The sequence below is a fragment of the Canis lupus genome, chromosome 25 (genome assembly GCF_003254725.2).
Source record: "Canis lupus dingo isolate Sandy chromosome 25, ASM325472v2, whole genome shotgun sequence".
Taxonomy (NCBI): Eukaryota; Metazoa; Chordata; class Mammalia; order Carnivora; family Canidae; genus Canis; species Canis lupus.
The window spans coordinates 32,260,133-32,280,120 of record NC_064267.1 but is presented as its reverse complement, the minus strand read 5'-3'; the positions used below and the strand labels follow the sequence as shown (position 1 = coordinate 32,280,120).

The following is a 19,988-nucleotide window of genomic DNA, read 5'->3' as shown; positions in this document are numbered from 1 at the left end:
CTCCAGAAGACAGGAAGGAAGGAGGGAGGGAGAGAGAAAGGAAGGAAGGGAGGAAGAAAGGAAGGAAGTAAGAAAAAGGAAAAGAAAAGAGGAAGGAAGAAAGAAAGAAAAAGGAGAGAGAGAGAGAAACCAAGCAAGCAGGCTCTGATTTGTAGTATTTGCCAATGTCTGTGGTATAAGTATTCCCACTATGGCCAATTTCAAACTATCAGTGGATTAACGAATAGCTTACAAAAATCCCCCAAAATTTAACAGTTGGCTCTTACATGCTAGTAGAAGCCTGCTACTGCACACTATTGAACAGCCTGATTTAGAGCCAATAGAATAAATCGTCACCATACCTATCTGGTCAAAGCCACTGCAGAAGACTTTGGGAAGGCCTAGGTAACCAGCCACATTTTATACCATATCTGACTTGCTCGGCCATTGTCAATTGGTATATGGGTGGGCACAGCACTCCAGGGAAGCTATTCCATAATCTGAACGATGACAATGCTTGGCACAAAGAAGTAGAGTCAGTCATATTCCCTATCTTGGGAATTTGAATGAAAGAATCCCAAGCTGTATTTTGCCACAGAGGCAAAAGCTAAAAGGATGCCATTTGACAGAGTCGAGTCCTTGGCAAACTGAAATCATGTGGAGGCCAAGGTTATGAATGAAAAAACCATATGGAGGATGGACCTAAAGAGTATTACACTAAGTGAAGTAAATCAAACTGAGAAAGACAAATACCATATGATTTCACTCATGTGCAATCTAAAAAAAAAACAAACGAGTGAACAAACAATGGAATCAGACCTATAAGTACAGGGAACAAACGGATGGTTACCAGAGGGCTGGGGAATGGACAAAATGGGTGAAGTGGAGTAAGAGATCCAGGCCTCCAGTTATGGAATGAATAAGTCATGGGAATAAAAGGGACAGCATGGGGAATACAGTCAGTGATACTATAATAGTGATGTAATGAGACAGATGGTAGCTACACTTGCAGTGAGCACAGCATGATGTATATACATTTCTCCAGTCACCATGTTGTACACCTGAAACTAATGTTAACATCATGTGTCAACTATACTTAAAGAAAAAAGGAAACAGGAATACCATAGGGAAACTGGAGAAGCTGATTGATAGAAGGGAGCAGCTGTAGAGAGCAACCCTAGAGCCTCTGGGGCGGGTGCAGGGTTGGAGGGGGTGCACCCAGGCCCCAGAGCTCTCCTTGTTCTTAGCTGCTGTCCAGTTCTAGGTCCAAAGCATTGCTTTTCTTGACTCTTCCTGACACAACTTGAGTGGGTCTCTGTTCCATACAGTGTGATGGGCTCACTGGAAAAGTTGATTTGGCACCTCAGAGTACCTTGCAGAGCTTTCTGTAAACACAAAAAATCAGAGAGGAAGGGGCAGATCATGCACGGGCTTCTGATTGAATTCCAAGTACACCCCGTCCTTTATTTCTCTGCAAGCCCCCCTCTCTGCATGCCTCCCGATGGCTTGTGAATATTATGTTTTTCATTCTGGCAGGGCTGGTCTGGAATCTGCAACATTGAAAGAATAGCCAGTAGGACAAGTGGTGGGGGTGATGTGTTTTGTTGGCATTTACCACGATAGGAAATCATGAGAAAATTGCAGCTATTAGCAGTAGGGAAAAAAAGGTCTTTATTTGCAGAGGGCATCTGGTGCGCGAGGGTACGAGAAGATGCCCTCTACTGCATTGGTATGAAATGCCATTTGAAAGAGGCTTAGGGCAAATTTGAGTCTTCATCCCCCCTGATGTTCTCTGTACATGAAAATTTGTGAATAATTAAATTGTTAGGGAGGGGGAAAGCATGCTGCAGTATTTTTGCCCAAGGCTTAGTCATACACACAGTGAAGTAGCTACTCCCAGAGTCCAGGGTTCAGGGTGGCAATATGCCATTGTCACAAGGGAAGGGTCCTCTCTTTATAAGGGATATGGTGGAGAGTTGTTAAGGAGACCACTTAGAGGTCAACAGATGGGTACTCTGCCCACAGCTCCATCACGAACCAGCTGTTGGGTCATTCCTAAGCTGCTTTTGGGGGGGGGGGCTCATCCCCTCATCCATAATAAAGGATTTTGCTGAGAGAATTTTAACTTTTTGTTTGAGAAATAAAACTCCTTTGAGACGCTAATGAGAGCTGTGGATTCTTTCCACAGAAAATTGTGCATATGCATGCAGACAGAATTTCACATACAGTTTTAGGAAGTTGAGAACTCTCCAGGGACTCATGAACCCCAGATTAAGAAGAACCCCTGCATTAGATGATGTCTGGGCCTTTTTCTATTTATAAAATTTCATTTTTCTAAGACTTGGGATCCTGGAAGGAACTTGGAAAGTCAGTGAGGCCCTTCTTTTTGTCACAATGAGAAATAAGACTCCTCTGAAACACTTCAAACAGAAGGCTTAATGAGCCAGAGAGGCTTGTCGGCTTTCCTCAAAGAATCCATAAAGTCTTGGAGTGTGCATTCTAAGTGGGAAGAAACAGTGAATTTGAAGTATATGTAATATAATGGCAGTTGATGTTAAGGGCTATGAGGTTACAGATACAGGATTGTAATAGTATTGTGAGGGATAGAAGGGCATGCTATAGGTTAAGGCCCTCAGAGATCACTTCTCTGAGGAGGTGACATTTGGGAAGAAATCTAAATAAAAGAAGGAATAAGGCATGCAAATCTAGGGTAGGACAGTTCCAGGTAGAGGCTTGGCACAGTTGAGCAATAAGAATGGCCAGTGTGGCTGGAGCTGAATGACAGAAGGGGGCAGAAAAGGAATGGTGGGAAGTAGGTAGAGGGGTTGGCAGAGTTTGTTTGGGGTAGTTCTGTGTCCACTTGAAAAAGTTGTATGTATCTTGAGTGACATCTCATAATAATGGTTATTTGTTAAACCACTCATTCATTTGATGTTTTGTTCATTATACACAATGTGCAAAGCAATGAGCTAGTTGAGTAAGACAGTGGTCCTCAAACTTGGTGTGTGTCAATACCACCTAGATGGCTTTCTGAGGCTAGGGGTTCCAGAGCACCAGCCAACACCCAAAACCTCTAGGGTGTAAGGCCCAGGCCTCTGCTGTGTTTTGTTTGAAAAACTTCCCAGGTGACCTTGGTATGCAGTTCCTGGGCCTGCCTTGGCAATACCACTGGAATAAGATAGCCCCATCTTCGGGGAGCTTACAGTGGAGCAGAGGGGATGGAACGATGCTTGAATTATTGCTTGTACATGGGAGAGCACAGCATGTCTCATAAGAGGAGCACAAGATATGCTAAATAGGGTTTCAGAAGAAGTGGCTACCTTCCTTTGGAGAGCTCAGAGAGGCCCAAGGAACAACTGAGCCAGGTTCTTCACCTATGTGATGAGGATAGTGTCAGAATCTGCTACAGAGCCATGTAAAGACTGAGTGCCTGAGAGTTTTCCAAACAGGGTCTGGCACATAGTAGGTGCTCAATAAATGTGACCTGTCATTTGAGTTGGGTCTTAAAGAATGGCTAACGTTTTCTGCAGTTTGTCATCTAAGAAAATTTTTTTTGTAAAGCTTCCATGTAAAGCACCATTCAAATGGAAATCACCAGCTATTATAAAAAATAAAAAGTCTGGCTGTTAGCTTGATGAATAGTCATAGTTAACAAGGGGATCAAGAATTTTCCAAATCCAAATCCATGTGTATAACCTTATACAGGAAACATTCTGTTCCTGACTTTGGTGCTTAATCCGATTCATTGAAACCTTCATTGTGTTTATGTATTGCTTCATTTATTGGACCAGCCTTGCAGGACCAACTGTGGTCCAAACATTGTGCTCAGTGCAGTGGGCAAGCATTCTAGGCCTGGAAGAGCTCTCATGCTAGTAGGAGAAGTAAAAAGTACACAAATGAGTCAAAATAAGCTGAGTTTTCATTACGTAGGTACCCCCTTGAAAGAGGACTGAATATACATCTGCTTACAACATCTGGATCCCATTTCAGTTGGAAAGTCTGTTTTAAAAGGAAATATCCATATGTGTCATGTGACTGTGACCAATCCACCCAAAGTAGTTAGAGAGTGTCTGAATTATTTTGTGTTACATTGATGTTTGTAAACGATAGGGTTGAAACCCCCTTCTGTGCTGGACTATAGGATAACCTTGGAAAATGAAGGCTGTATAAGGCTGGTGCAATTTCCAGCAATATCTAGATGGGGCCAACAGAGTCTTGGACCTCCTCAGGCGTTGCACATAAATGCTCAGGAAACATTAAGGCATTATGGCATTAGGTCTTGGCTCCATTTAATTGACCCCAGAATTTTGACTGCCAAAAATCAGTAAAGATTAATCTGCTTTTTAGAGAATATTCCTTTGCAGTTCAAGGGCCAGTTTCTCAATTCCAAGAAAAAGGCAGGGCTAATTCTTAGCATGAGCTCTGTAGCTTGCCCACAGTGGTCGTGGGTGGGCAGGTTTGTTTGAAAAGGCCCCCTGACTCTGTTCTTGGTGGAGTGGCAGGGTGTGTGGGTTGGAATGAAGGATGGAAAGCTGAACCCTGGGCTCAGTGGGAGTCTAATCAAGAGAGAAGTTTCCTGTGGATCAGGCCCAGACCCAAGAGGTGGAGGGGGCCTCTCTATTTCCGGCCTGAAATGAAACGGCAGTATGGGAAGGCCGGGTGTGTTACAGCAACTTCCCTGGGGTAACTGTCCTGTTCAAAGAGCTCTGCTCACCTCACACAGTGGTTTGTTTCACACAGAAGCCTGGGGCCGCCTGAGAAACGCATGATTATAGCCAAACAAAGCTGATCATCTCAAGGCCTCTCCCCCTCCTGGCTGGGAATGTAGCTTTTACTTTGTGTGGCACATGTGTAGTGCCTCTTTCCCGAAAGCTCTCAAGATGTGAGACACTGGAGACCCAGGAGGCAGAGCTCATTTTCACCCTCTTTTGGGATGTCCTCATGCTCCATCAGGGCTTAATTAGAACCGTCTGGTGAGTAGCCTTCCGGGGAGAAATAAACTTTCCTTGTGAATACCAACCCCCACCCCAAGGAGAAGTAACAGCACAAATTAAATGCATATCCAGAATTGCACTCATCCGAATCCTGACATCATAAACACATTTATCCATGAAAGTGACTGCATTGGATCTGGGAAATCTCCCATGTCTTACTGTGGCTGTGGCAAAGGGGGCCCCGTTAGGACGTTCAGAGAAGGGGGCGGGTTGATGTTTTGATACCAAACCTGCTAGCTGGTTCTCTTTGCTCCCCCACCTGCCTCTCTGTTTTTAGAGAACTAATTCTTCCCTTCACTTGGCTTGTTCCTCTTTTGATCTTAACCTTGGCTACTCTGCTCATGCTCCCAGCAAGTTTGGTGTACAGGGTGGTGTAGCAGGATGAGCTGGGACAGCATATCTGGCCTGTGAGTGGGAAGTGGTTTAGGGTTAAGTAATCCAGGGTGGGAGGGTGAGTGGGACAGACCGTTTCAGAGCACCTCTGATAAAGGAGAAGTGGCATTTGCACACCTGAACATAGGTCCCATCTGATCCAGTAGTTCTTGATTTCAGTCTCACATTTGTCTCTTCAGTCTCAGTATGTTTGGTGGTCGCCATTGACATCTCTAATTCTCTAATTTTGTACAGTGATTCTTGCTTTAGGGGTATTCAGGAGAGCTCTCATTGGGGTTCTGTGAACACCCCTACACCCCCTGTGCCTCCCACTTCCCTCCCCACCCCTGCCACTGACTCACCTGTTCTGTTGGTCTCAGGGCAATGTGGCTGAGATGGTTAACTGTGGTTTTATAGTTTGCCTTACTTGCTAGTCCCCCATTCCTCTTTTCTTATATGGAAGTAGGTCATATCAGTTCAGGGCACACTGGTTGGTGGTCATCCTTCCACAGGCTATGCTCTGTATGAATGTGAGGGGGACAGAGATGAATGAGACATTTTTTAAAAAAGATTTTATTTATTCATGAGAGACACACAGAGAGAAGCAGAGACATAGGCAGAGGGACACACAGGCTCCCTGCAGGGAGCCCAATGTGGGACTCGATCCCAGGACCCCAGGTCATCATGCCCTGAGCCAAAGGCAGATGCTCAACCACTGAGCCACCCAGGTGCCTGGGACATTGGATTTTGACATGTGGGTGACGCTCCATCTGTCACAGGCCAGCTAGCTGAGGTAAATGACAGGGCACAAGGACCAGAATGGGATGCCTTAAATCAAATTTCCTACCCCATTTGGTTTTTATTCCCCTACTGGCCAACTTCAGATTCAGTCTTATCAACAGCAAGCTAGTGACTAGAATGAAAGCCATCCTATCATTCTGGCTAGACATATTTCTGCCAGGTATCACCAGATGCCTCTTTTGAAGGAAGTGGCATGATCAGTGAGTGGGGTTATGAGAAAATGTGCAGGTCCTTCAGCCTGGGCTCTATTTCTGTGATGGAGTCATTCTCTCCACCATTGGGATATGGTTCTTCAGACCAGGGAATACCCTAACAATGGCTCAGCTGGCTCTTTGTGTCTCTTTCAAAAGCATGGGGGAGTTGGGTGACCAGTTTGATTTCAGCTTTAAACCATGGATAAGCTAGAGTGACATGGCAGGCAGCGTATTCTGTGGGAATATAGCACCTTTGAACAAAACAGTCAATTTGTATAAGGCAGGGGTGGGTGTGCGAGGTTTTTTTGTGCGTCTTGGATTTATAGACATTGAAGAGAGAGGAGGTACAGTACTTCCAGAGTGCAGGAATTGCTTCTTCATTGCCTCTGGACCCCAGCCCATGATCAGGTGCAGTCAGGTCTCCATAGAGACTTATGTGATGTATTATGGTGGTAATTTGTTTTGAGAGAGAGAGAGGGTACCTCTCCAGAAGGGCCAAGATTGGGAGGGAGGGAGAAATTATTCTTCCCAAGCAGGGCATGAGAACAATCTGCAATCTACTCAATGTCCTGGACTTTATTTTATTTCAATTTCTGGCAGTGTTTCTGACTACAGTATCATTGGAACACACTTTTTTTTTAATTAAAAAAAAAAAGATTCTTTGTTAAAGCAATGTTGTTTTATTATTGAAGGATTTACTGATAGAAAATGACCACTATTAACTTTGATAGTGCTTCCCCCAATTTGGATAGAGTAAGTTTATATGATTTATATGTTAAGTAATTAGAAATAACAAATCTCAGGCTTTCCTTAAACCCTGGAAACAACACACACACACACACACACACAGTTTATGTGATAATTAGGAGGGGATTTAAAGAACTGTTTTGTGTTTAAATGAGTAATCGTATTAATGATCTCTGGACACCTAAATAATGGGCATCTTAAAAAGGGAGCAATTGAAATTAGCTGTTTGAGTCACCAACTGCTTTCAGAACTTTCTACTTGTGGGACTTGTCCTAATCAGTGGACTTTTAGCTTGTTTGAGAGTTTTGGGTTTTTCTTTCTGTGCCAGCTAATAGCAGTACTGAATGTGCATGTCATTCTAGTACCTTCATTCCAGTTACCCAGAACACAGAAATCAAGCTTGAGCTACTGGGCGGGGGGGGGGGGGGGGGGGGAGGGCAGAAGATAGGTTGGTAGAGGACAATGGCTCAAGGTTGGCCATGAGGGAATATTATTGCCCAGGACAACACTTGCAGGAAGGGAGCCATATCTGTGATTTTGGAGAGCCATAAGATAATTTTAGATGGTCTAGTACATGGCATTAATTTAACATTGAATCATATAGTGAGGAAATGGTTCCTTTTTGAAATCTCTTTCAATACCTCTGGTTTCATCAAATAGGAAGTTTTGGTATGATGTGTTAGTAATACTGCTCAGACATTGCAATTTCAATCTTTATAGGTCACTGTAGCTCCTAAGACTATACTTTTTTTTTTGAAATACAAAATTTTATTTATTATTTGTTTTAATCCCAGTATAGTTAACCTGCAATGTTCTATTAGTTTCAGGTGTACAATATAGTGATTCAACACTTCCATACGAAACCTAGCGCTCATTACAAGTGCCCTCCTTAATCCTCATTATCAGTTTCACCCTACAGCACCCGCCCCCCCACTCCCTCTTCTCTGGTCACCATCAGTTTGTTCTCTATAGTTCAGAGTTTGTTTCTTGGTTTGTCTCTCTCTCCTTCTCCTTTGCTTGTTTGTTTTGTTAAATTCCATGAATGACTGGGGCACCTGGGTGGCTCAGTTGATTAGTCATCCGGCTCTTGATTTTGGCTCAGGTTGTGACCTCAGGGTTGTGGGATTGAGCCCTGTGTTGGATTCCACACTGGGTTTGGAGCCTGCTTGGGATTCTCTCTGCCTATCCCTCTGCCCCTCCCCACCCCCTGCCCGCACTCTCTTTTTCTTAAAAAAGAAATTCCACATGTGAATGAAGTCATATGGTATTTGTCTTTCTCCGACTTATACTCTCTAGCTCTATGCATGTCTTTGCAAATGGTAGAATTTCATTCTTTTTAAAGGCTGAATAATATTCCACTGTGTGTGTGTGTGTGTATGTGTGTGTGTGTGTATACACTATACTTCTTAATCCATCCACCCATCAACAAACACTTGGGCTGCTTCCATAACTTGGCTGTTGTAAATAATGCTGCTATAAATATAGGGGTGCATATATCCCTTTGAATTAGTGTTTTTGTATTTTGGGGCTTCAATGCTCAGTAGTGCTGGATTGCTGGATTACTGGATTATAGTATGGTTCTATTTTTAACTTTTTGAGGAACCTCCATACTGTTTTCCAGAGTGGCAGCATCACTTTGCATTCCCGTCAACAGTGCAAGAGGGTTCCTTTTTCTCTGCATCTTCTCCAGCACTTGTTGTTTCTTGTGTTTTTGATTTTAGTGATTCTGACAGGTGTGAGGTGATATCTCATTGTAGTTTTGATTTGCATTTCCCCGATGATAGGTGATGCAGAGCATCTTTCCAAGTGTCTGCTGGCTACCTGTATATCTTCTTTGGAGAAATGTCTGTTCAAGTTTTCTGTCCATTTTTAATTGGATTTTTTGTATTTTGGTTGTTGAGTTATATAGGTTTTTCATATGTTTTGGGTACTGACCCTTCATCAGATATGTTATTTGCAACTGGTTGCCTTTTAGTTTCATTGATTGTTTCCTTCACGGTGTAGAAGATTGTTATTTTGATGTAATCTCAATAAGTTATTCTTGCTTTTATTTCTCTTACTTCAGGAGACATATCTAGAAAAAAGTTGTTATGGTCAATGTCAGACACATGACTGTCTGTGCTCTGTTCTCAGATTTTTATGGTTTCAGGTCTCACATTTAGGCCTTTAATCCATCTTGAATTTATATTTGTGTATGGCATAAGAAAGTCATCCAATTTCATTCTTTTGCATGTTGCTGTCTAGTTCTTCCAACATCATTTGTTGAAGAGACTTTCCCATTGGATGTTTTTTCCTGCTTTGACGAAGATTAATTGATCAAATAATTGGGGGTTTATTTCTGGGTATTCTGTTCTGTTCCACTGGTCTATGTGTCTGTTTTTGTGCCAGTGCCATACTGTTTTGATTACTACGGCTTTGTAATATGACTTGAAGTCTGAAATTGTGATGTCTTCAGTTTCGCTTTTCTCTTTCAAAATTGCTTTGGCTAGCTGGGGTCTTTGTGGTTCCATATAAATATGAAGATTGTTTATTCTAGTTCTGTGAAAAATACTGGTGGTATTTTGTTAAGGATTGTATTAAATCTGTAGATTGTTTTGGGTACTAGACATTTTAACAATATTTGTTCTTCCTATCCATGAGCATGGACTATCTTTCCATTTCTTTCTGTTGTAAGACTGTACTTCTGATACTTGGACTAATTTTCTTTCTTCTGGATTATTTTTCTTTTCTCTCTCTCTCTTATTTTTCTCTTTTTTTAGTGCAGTACTCTTCATTTTGGAGAATCTTCCCCAAATGTTTGCTGATCTTGACTACTTATGTATTTATACAAATACAAGGTATTTGTACGAATACTCTGAATTGGTCCTTTCCTTTCCTTTTCTTTCTTTTCTTCTTTATTGTTTTATTATTATTATTTTTTAAGACCTTCACATGCCTTCATCTGTAGATGTTTCTCTGGGCAGGGCAGTTCAGATTTTCCCAGGAAAGATTTTGCTTTGGATGTCAGTGGAAGCAGAGGGCTGGGGTCATCAGCAGGAATTAAGCTGTAACCCTCTTTGTCCTGTTCCCCTCCAGCCCCTCTCCCTTGCCTGGTGTCCTTGTCACTCAATTTTTGCAGAGGATAAACTTCCTGTCTCCTATTAGATGAAGAAGGGATTGTTATCTGGAAGTGCATGGGGGTGGGATGTCATTCATTTATCTAGCCTCTCAAATTTCCCCATCTTGACAACCACTTCTCTATAATTATGGCCAGTCTATCTAAATTGCTTTATTTCTACACGTCATTTTTCAAAATTTCCACTATTGTTAGGTATTTAGTTTGCTATTTTTCCAAATGCAACTAAATTTTATGTTTAAATTCTCATCTATTTCTCTATATTTCCAAAAGAATATTTCTAATAAGTGAAATTACTGGATCAAAGGACAGGAATATATGAAGTAAGTGAAGCTTTCTGAAAGCCTTAGCTGTATTTTGCCAAATCTTAAATCCCAGTTCCATCATTTCTCGCTGTCATCATCATCATCATGATCACCATCATCATCACTCACCATCTCCACCATTACCATCATCATATCATCACCATTATCAATATCTGTCACCATCACTCATCATCATATCCATCACCATCATCTTCATCATCATCATCATCTCTAGAGGAATACTTGCAGTGACTATTCTAAGCACTTTATATTCCCATCTCATTTAATCCTCAAAGCAATCCTGTGCATAAGTCACAGTTATTAGGCATTTTAAAAGAAGTTTTTATTTATTTATTTATTTGAGAGAAAGAGAGCATGAGCATGAACAGGGGAGGGGCAAAGGGAAAAGCAGACTCACCACTGAGCAGGGAGCCCAATGCGGGGCTCGATCCCAGGACTCCGGATCATGACCTGAACCAAAAGGAGATGCTTAGCCGACTGAGCTACTCAGGCATTTTGGTAGAGGAGAAAATGGTGGCTTAGAGAAGTTTAATAACTAATAGGTGGTGAAGCTAAGATTCATATCCAGACCCAACTGGCTGCAGAGTTATGCTGATCCTATCAGCTCACCATCCCCAGAGCTACCCTGTGCTCCTGTTTACCTGAACTCATCTCCAGGGTATTTGGGAGTGAAGAAATGTCCTTATCCTTCCAAGTTAGCAAGGAATGTTGGCTCTTGTTAGGGTCTTTGCTGTTCGGGGGGACACTGTTTTCTCTCAGGGAAAAATTATGAGTTCCTGCTTTCTTCATGCTACATTGCAGTGTAGGAAGACTCTTTAAGGCCCTGGCATGGGGATAGTGCTTTAGTTTGGTTTATAGGATGGTTGTAGATTTTTTCTTTCTTTTAATAATCCTGATATTATTTCAAAGGGGAGCTGAAAGGGAGAGCATACCCCTGAGGACCTCTGGCTTATCACGTATGAATAATTCCCAAACCTCATCTTTAAAATAAATGGAAATATAATTCAGTTGGTCATATCGTGTTCACTTCTGGGTGGGTGGATATGATAGCTCTTAGGAGACAGGTGGCCTGAATCTCCCCCTGACTCAGACACTCCTTTATTTTCTCAAATACAGCTAAAAGAATGATATGCCCTACCTCTCGCTGTTTCACAGGAGTTCCCTGAGAATAAGTAAGAAGATCTCTGTAAATTCGTTTTTTCCCCCTCTAATCAGATAGGATGAAGACCAGGAATGGTAATTATTGCCACATTGCTACACTGAGGTAGAGATCATTAGAATTCATGCCTTTTTATCTAATCTCTTGGTCCTTCCACCTGTTCCTACCTTTCAGCAGGGTCTCCTGGTGAAACCCAGAATGCTCTTGCTTATTTTTAGCAAGCACAGAGCCTAATCAGCTAAAGAATTTTCATAAAGGCCGTGGGACATCAGTATTTCCTTTACTATAAGCAGACTTCCCATCTGCAGGAAGGATGAAGAATTTGAGGAAATTTGCCAAAACATGTCTTCCACCCTTGGTGCCACTAACAACTACCTGCCCAGCAAATGATAGGCTGTATAACCTCATCCACTAATTTCCTCTCACCTCACGGTAGTAGAGCTTACCCAGACTCCTGCTCCGGGGCCTTTGCTCTGGTCAACTGAGTATTTCTATTGAAAGCTCTGGAACTGAACAACTAATTCTTCCACCCTTCTGAGGGCTCAGCGATTTACCCATGGGTCAAGATTTAGAATACGCATGCTACTGTCTTAGTCCTCTAAACAGGGTATGTGTGCTGAAATATTTTGTGATCCAAAAATAAATAAATAAGAATAAGGGAAGGACTTTTAATGAAACAGAAGCATAAAAAATGAAATGAGAATGAGTGGTAAGAATGGATTGCTATTGTCAAGAGAAGTAATGTCTTAGTCTGCTTAGGCTATTATAATAAAACACCATAGACTGGGTTTGTTTGTCACAGTTCTGGAAGTTGGAAAGTCTGAGATCGCAGTACCAGCATAGTTCGGTTCTGGTGTGAGCCCTCTTCCTGGCTTGCAGATGGCCACTTTCTTTTGTGTCCCTATGTGGCTGATTGAGGAGCTAGAGGCCTGGTTTCTCCTCTTCTTATAAGGATACTAATCCCATCATGGCCGCCCCATCCCCATGACCTCATCTAAATTTGATTACTTCTCATAGCCCCACGTCCAAATACCATCGCATTAAGGATTTAGGGCTTCAGTATGTGAATTTGGGGAGGGACACCAATATTCCTTCCATAACAAGTAACTTCTTTTTTAAAAATCTTATAAATGCATACTTATATGTTAAGATGGATTTAGGTCCTTTTTGGTAGATAATTATTTAGATTTATCAAAATCTTTAAACAGAATTAAATTTCTGTTAAGTGGGAAGACCTTCATGGGTGAAGTGTGGACATTTGTAGCCTGTTAAAGCTGAGACTCATCATAAGAGAAAGTTTCCCTGCTTATCCTATCTGAATATTACCCCACCCTTGCTTACCCAGCATTACTTTTTATAGCACTTATCACTTTCTGGTTTTTTTCTGTTTTGTTTCCTGTTCTGTCTCCAGCAACAAGAACAAGACCCAAGTTGTACTGATATGTTGAATGAGTGAATGAGGCATTTTTATCTTAAGTATTTTTAAACTTCCTACATTTATATAATATTCTTTATATTATATAATATTTTTTATAATTTCCATATATTAGCAAATGTATCTTTTTTACCCTATGATAAAAATTAGTGGCATTTTATATACCCATAAGGAAAAGAACAAGTGAGTCATTCTGAATCTCATTCCCTTTCAGTTGGAAAAGGTAGAAATGAACTGAGAATAAATCTGTCTTCAACTATTGGAGGGAAACTAATTTAAAACAGTTAGATGGGCAAGAACTCGCAGGGGTTGGCATGAGGCCCCTTTTGGCAATGGGACACAAATTCATCTTATTTTCCTATAATTTGTTAGATATAAAAATCTGCAAGGCATTTTTGTGTTTCTACAGAGATGAATAAAGGAAAGGTTATGGGCTTCATTGCCTCCACCCATACGCTGGGCCCCCCTGGCACCCTTCTCAGGTGACTGACATTAAAAAGGTATTCCTACAACTTAAAATGAAAAAACTCCAAATAATCCAATTTAAAAACAGACAAAGGATTTGAATAGATATTTCTCCAAAGAAGATGTACTAAATGGTCAATAAGCCCATGAAAAGATGTTCAACATCACTGATCATTAGAGAAATGCAAATCAAAACCAAAATGACATATCATCTCAGACCCATTAAGATAGCTACTATCAAAAAAAAAACAAAAAAAACAAAATAACAAGATTGACAGGGATATGGAGAAATTAGAACCCATGTACCCTGTTGTGGGAATGTAAAATGGTGTACCCACTAGGAAAAACAGTATGGCGGTTCCTCAAAACTTAAAAAGGGAATTACCCATATTATTCACCAATTCCACTTTTGGCTCAGTACCCGGAAGAATTAAAAGTAGGGTCTCAAGAGTCTCCTGGGTGGCTCAGTCAGTTAAGCGTCCAATTCTTGGTTTCGGGTCAGGTTATGACCTGAGAGTTGTGAGATCGAGCCCCTCGTGGGGCTCCTCACTCCACATAAGGCTGCTTGAGACTTTCCTTCTCCCTCTGCCCCTCCGTCCCCCTACCCTGTGCACTTTCTCTCTCTCACTCGCTTTCTCTCAAATAAATAAATATTTTTTTTTTAAAGGGAGGGTCTCTAGGAAATACTTCTATATCCATGTTCATAGCAGCATTATGCACAGTAGCCAAGAGGTGAAAGGAACCCAGGTGTCCATCGGTAGATGAATGGATAAACAAAATTGTGGTATATACATACAATAAATATTATTCAGCCTTTAAAAAAGTGAAATTCTGATGTATACTACAGCTTGGATAAATGTGAGAACATTGTGCTGAATGAATTAAACCAGTCACAAAAACACAAATGCTGTAGGATTCCCTTTATATGAGGTATCTAGAGTAGTCAAATTCCAAGAAACAGAGGGGAGCCTGAGTGATGCAGTCAACTGAGTGTCTTACTCTTGGTTTTGGCTGGGGTTGTGATCTCAGGGCCATGGGGTTGAGCCCCGAATTGGGCCCTGGGCTGCCCCACTTTGAGCTCTGGGCTCTCTCCCTCTGCCACCCCCCCCCCAACATGCTTTGTCTTTCTCTCTCTCTAAAATAAATAAATCTTTAAGAAAATCATAGAAACAGAAAGAACAGTGGTGGTTACCAGGGGCTAGCAGGTAAGGGGAAATGAATTATTATTTAATGAGTCAGAGCTTCAGTTTTGCATGATGAAGAAATTCTGGAGATAGGTTGCGTAGCAGTGCAAAGATACTTAACACTACTGAACTGTACAGTTAAAATGGTAAATTTATGTATTTTGCTACAGTTAAACATTTTTTAAAAAGTAAAATAAAAAGGTAGACTGTGTCATCAGGACCTATCTCAGTGCTCATATAAGCCAGCTGTGTCTAGAGGCTTCTTTATGCTTCCTGTTTTATAAAAAAAGGACACATATTACTCAAGTTTTCTTTCTTTTTTCTTCCTCTTTAATCCATTTAACAGCATATTATGGACAAATGTCCAGGTCAGTGAATATAGATATGATTCACATGTCTTTCAAAAATGACCAATTATTCATAGGGTTTGTGTCTGATGATTTATTTAATGTTTCCTTTTTCAGATATTTCCAGTTTAGTTACCATTACAAACAATGCTGAAATAAACACCTCTATTTTTATTTCCTTATATACTGATGTTCTTTCTGCTGAATTGCAAAATAATTGCTAGGTCAAGAATATTGTCAGAATATTTTCCAAAAATTTATAATAGTTCACATTCATACCAGTACTTTATGAGATGTCAGCTTGTTGATTAGTACCAGATATTGTAATCTACTGGTAGATAATGGGTTGCTATTATTTTTCAGACTTGCAGATGTGAAGTTGAATATGTTTTAAAAGTGTACCAGCTCTTTACATTTATTTGCATATGAGATAAGATAGGGAGTCGAATTTTGTTTTCTTTCAGATGAATAGCCAGCACTGTTTATTAGATCATTTTTCCTCAATAAATTTTTTTTTAATTTTTACTTATTTGTGATAGTCACACACACACAGAGAGAGAGAGAGAGGCAGAGACATAGGCAGAGGGAGAAGCAGGCTCCATGCACCGGGAGCCCGACGTGGGATTTGATCCCAGGTCTCCAGGATCGCGCCCTGGGCCAAAGGCAGGTGCTAAACTGCTGCGCCACCCAGGGATCCCTCCTCAATAAATTAAAGTGATATTATCATATGTATTTGCATATTTCCTAGACTCTTTAATACCATTGACTTATATTTCTATTTTTGTATCAGTGAAACTGCTTTGAGTATATAGAACTTTATAGACAGTTTTAATGTGTCAAAAGAAAAAAATCCTTTTTCAAAATAATATGAGTTCTCAGATATCTTTTCATTCCTATAAATTTCTTTTTTAAAAAAAGATTTTATTTATTCATGAGAGACACAGCGAGAGAGAGGCAGAGACACAGGCAGAGGGAGAAGCAGCCTCCCTTCAAGGAGCGTGATGTGGGACTCGATCCCGGATCCTGGGATCATGCCCTGAGCCGAAGGCAGACACTCAACCACTGAGCCATCCAGGCGTCCCATCATTCCTATAAACTTTTTGTTTGTTTGTTTTGTTTTCATTCCTATAAACTTTTAAACCATTTTGTTCTCTTAGTTTTTTCAAAGTCCAGTTGTGATTCTGATCTTTTTACTTATTATTTACTTATTACATATAATCTGGTGTATGCATTTGTTTAACTCTAGATGTTTTTTATGATTAAGAAAAACAATATATGCTCATCATTTCCTTTTTTTTTTTTAGTTCGTTCATTCATTCATTCATTCATTCATTCATGAGAGACAGGCAGAGACACACAGGCAGAGGGAGAAGCACGCTCCATGCAGGGAGCCCGATGTGGGACTCGATCCCAGGACTCCAGGATCATGCCCTGGGCTGAAGGCAGGCACTAAACTGCTGAGCCACCGAGGCACCCCTATGCTCATCATTTTCAACCAAACCATTACTAGATGGTGCTAGATAATGCCTTCTCTTACCTCTTGAACACATTAACAATTTATTGTGTGAACTTGCAGACACTTTCTGTGCTTTTGAAACACACATTGAATTATTTAACAAAAATTGTATAGTATACTCTTTTAAGTAAAAATTATGGATATTTTATTAACAAATCTAGATCAGGACACCTGATTGGCTCAATTGGTTAAGTGTCTGCCTTGGGCTCAGGTCCTGATCTCCAGGTCCTGGGATAGAGCCCTAAGTGGGGCTTCGTGCTCAGCGGGGATTCTGTTTCTCCTTCTCCTTTGCCCTTCCCCTTGGTTGTGTGTATGTGCATGCTTTCTTTTTCTCAAACAAGTAAATAAAATATTTAAAAAGTACCAACTCTGGATCATTACCCATGCATACACATACCTCACTTTTCATATAGTCTGTAGTATTTCACAGTATGAATGTACTGTAATTTATTTAAACATTTTTTTCTGGTAGCTATATTGATTGAGGTGCCTGGATGACCCAGTTGATAGACCATACAACTCTTGATCTTGAGGTTGTGAGTTCGAGTCCTATGTTAGGTATAGAGATTACTTAAAAATATAAGTTAAAAAAATCGTATGATGCATTATTTCTTGCCCTTTCACTTTTATGAATATATTAGTTTGCTAGAATGGTCACCACAAAGTACCAAAGACTGGGTGGCTTAAACAACAGAAGTGTATTGTGTCAGTTCTGGAGCTTAGAAATCTGAGATCAAGGTGTTGGCAGGATTGGTTCCTTTGGGAGGACTGTAAGGGAAAGCTGTGTTCTCTTGGCTTGTAGATGGTCTGCTTCTCCCTGTGTCTTTGGCTTGTAGATGGTCTTCTCCCCTCTGTGCATATCTGTGTCCATATTTTCTCTTCTTATAAGATTCTAGTCATAATGGATTAGGGCCCAGACTAAAGACTTCATTTTGACTAAATCTCTTCTGTAAAGGCTTATCTCCGAATACGGTCAGATTCTGAGATTCTGGGAGTTAGAACTTAAGCATATGAATTTGGGGACAGAATTTAGTCATTAACAATGAACAATGCCATAGTGATTATTCCTGTATATGTATTTTTGTGCATTTAAATAGATGCATCATAGAATAAATTCCTATAAGTGCTATGTTAGAGTTTATGTACATTTCTAATATTCATGCATAAAAAGAGTTGTGAATTTTTTTTCTCTGTAAGATTGGTAATATTTCTCCCTTAAAGGTTATGTAGAATTCACCAGGGAAGCCATGTATGCTTTGAGTTTTGTCTGGGAAAAAGTATTACTGATTCAGTTTCTTTAATAGTACTGCTCAGATTTTCTAACTTTCTTGTGTCAATTTTGTTAAATTGTATTTTTCAAAAGAATTTCTGCATTTCATCTGAGTTTTCAAATTTGTTAACACTGGTTTTTAATATCTAACAACTTTAGTTTTGTTAGTGCTTTTACTTAATTGTATGAATAGTTTCTGTTTTATTTAGTTTCTGCTCTTCGATTATTCACTTCCTTCTACTTTCTTTGGGTTTAATTTGCTATTATTTTATTATTTTTTTAAATATTTTATTTATTCATGAGAGATACAGAGAGAGAGAGACATAGGCAGAGGGAGAAGCAGACTCCCTGTGGGGAGTCCGATGTGGGACTCGATCCCAGGACCCCGGGATCATGACCTGAGCCAAAGGCAGATGCTCAACCACTGAGCTATTCAGGTGCCCCATCACTATTTTTTTTTTAAAACCAGCTTGGTGATATGGATGATCTGATCACTGATGATTCATTCATTCATTCATTTATTTCATACAAAAGAGGAAAAGGGCACATACAATGAGGAGGAAGGTCCAGAGGGAGAGGGAGAAGCAGACTCCCAGCTGAGCAGGGAGCCCGACATAGGACTCAATCCCAGGACCCTGAAATAATAACATAAGCCAAAGGCAGCCACTTAACTGACTGAGCCACTGCGGCACCCCGATCTTTGATTTTTTTTAGACTTTATTTTCTAAAGACAGGTGTTGGTTAGGATGTAGAGCAACATGGAACTCTTACTGTTGGATTGGGTATGTAATTTGATACAATGACTATTAAAAGTTGCTTGGTGATATTTATTAAAATTGAACATACATGTACCATGTAATTTCAGCAATTTCATTTCTATGTATATATCTTATAGAACTGAGTACATATGTATAATGAAAGATGTGTAAGGATGTTTATTTTATAGAAGCATATAGCTGAAGGGCCTCAAATTGGAAACAACTCATGTCCATCAGCAACACAGCATGGATAAATAAATTGTAGATTCATATAATGGAATACTATATAGCACTGAATGTGAGCAAACTACTAGTAAAAGCAAGAACATGAATGAATTGCATATATACATTATATGTTACAGGTTATATGTACTGTTTAACCACAGACAAGGGGAACCTATAGTGTTAGGAGAGTGGTTATATTTGAGAAGGAAACTGTGAATGGTCATGAAGGGAGCTTTGGAGTACTCCTAAAGTTCTGTTTCTTCACCTGGGTGGTGGTTATGTACACATGTTCATTTTTTAAAAATTTTTATTTATTTATGATAGTCACAGAGAGAGAGAGAGAGAGAGAGGCAGAGACACAGGCAGAGAGAGAAGCAGGCTCCATGCAGCAGGAGCCCGATGTGGGATTCGATCCCGGGTCTCCAGGATCGCGCCCTGGGCCAAAGGCAGGCGCCAAACCGCTGCACCACCCAGGGATCCCACACATGTTCATTTTTAAATAATTAATCAAACTGTATGCCTGTGATTGTGTGTCTATTTTACTTTAAAAAAAAAAAAAGGTCTTTTAAAATGTATTGCATAGTTCCTAAATGGCCTTCCAAAAACATTGTCCTTCCAAAATGTCCTTCTCCTTAGTGTCATTACTCTAAATGTTTGAGAGTACCTGTCACCCAAATTCTTCCAACCTTGAGAATTCCCATATTTTAAAATACTTCCTAGTCTGTTAGGGAAAAAAATCAATTGCTACTTTTTTCATTTTATTATTTTTAGTGGAGATATGCATCTATTGGACACATATTTCTTTTGTAATTGGTCCGTGTTCCATGCTTATTTTTCTTGAGTAAAAATCTTCATTCTTCATCATGATTGGTAAAATTTTATGGCATACGGTTTTCTGTCTTTGCCATATATGTTGTACATTTTTATTTTTATTTTTAATTATTTTTTTAAGATTTTATTTATTTATGAGACATGAAGAGAGAGAGAGGCAGAGACACAGGCAGAGAGAGAAGCAGGCTCCATGCAGGGAGCCCAATGTAGGACTCTATCCCAGGACTCCAGGATCACACCCTGGACAGAAGGCAGGCACTAAACCACTGA

At 40.3% G+C, this 19,988-nt stretch overlaps 1 protein-coding gene and 1 long non-coding RNA gene across 3 annotated transcripts in view; one reads left to right on the top strand and one right to left on the bottom strand.

Moving 5' to 3' along the window:
• The window catches only part of DOCK5 (dedicator of cytokinesis 5), a 211,206-nt gene that overhangs the window by 17,986 nt on the left and 173,232 nt on the right, over nucleotides 1–19,988 (top strand). The gene's annotated exons all lie outside the window — the stretch shown is intronic.
• LOC112669725 (uncharacterized) overlaps nucleotides 5,716–19,988 on the bottom strand; it is a 52,553-nt gene continuing 38,280 nt past the window's right edge. The window contains exon 4 of the long non-coding RNA XR_003142473.3: nucleotides 5,716–5,865. This is a non-coding gene — a long non-coding RNA (uncharacterized LOC112669725). The remainder of the gene's footprint in view (nucleotides 5,866–19,988) is intronic.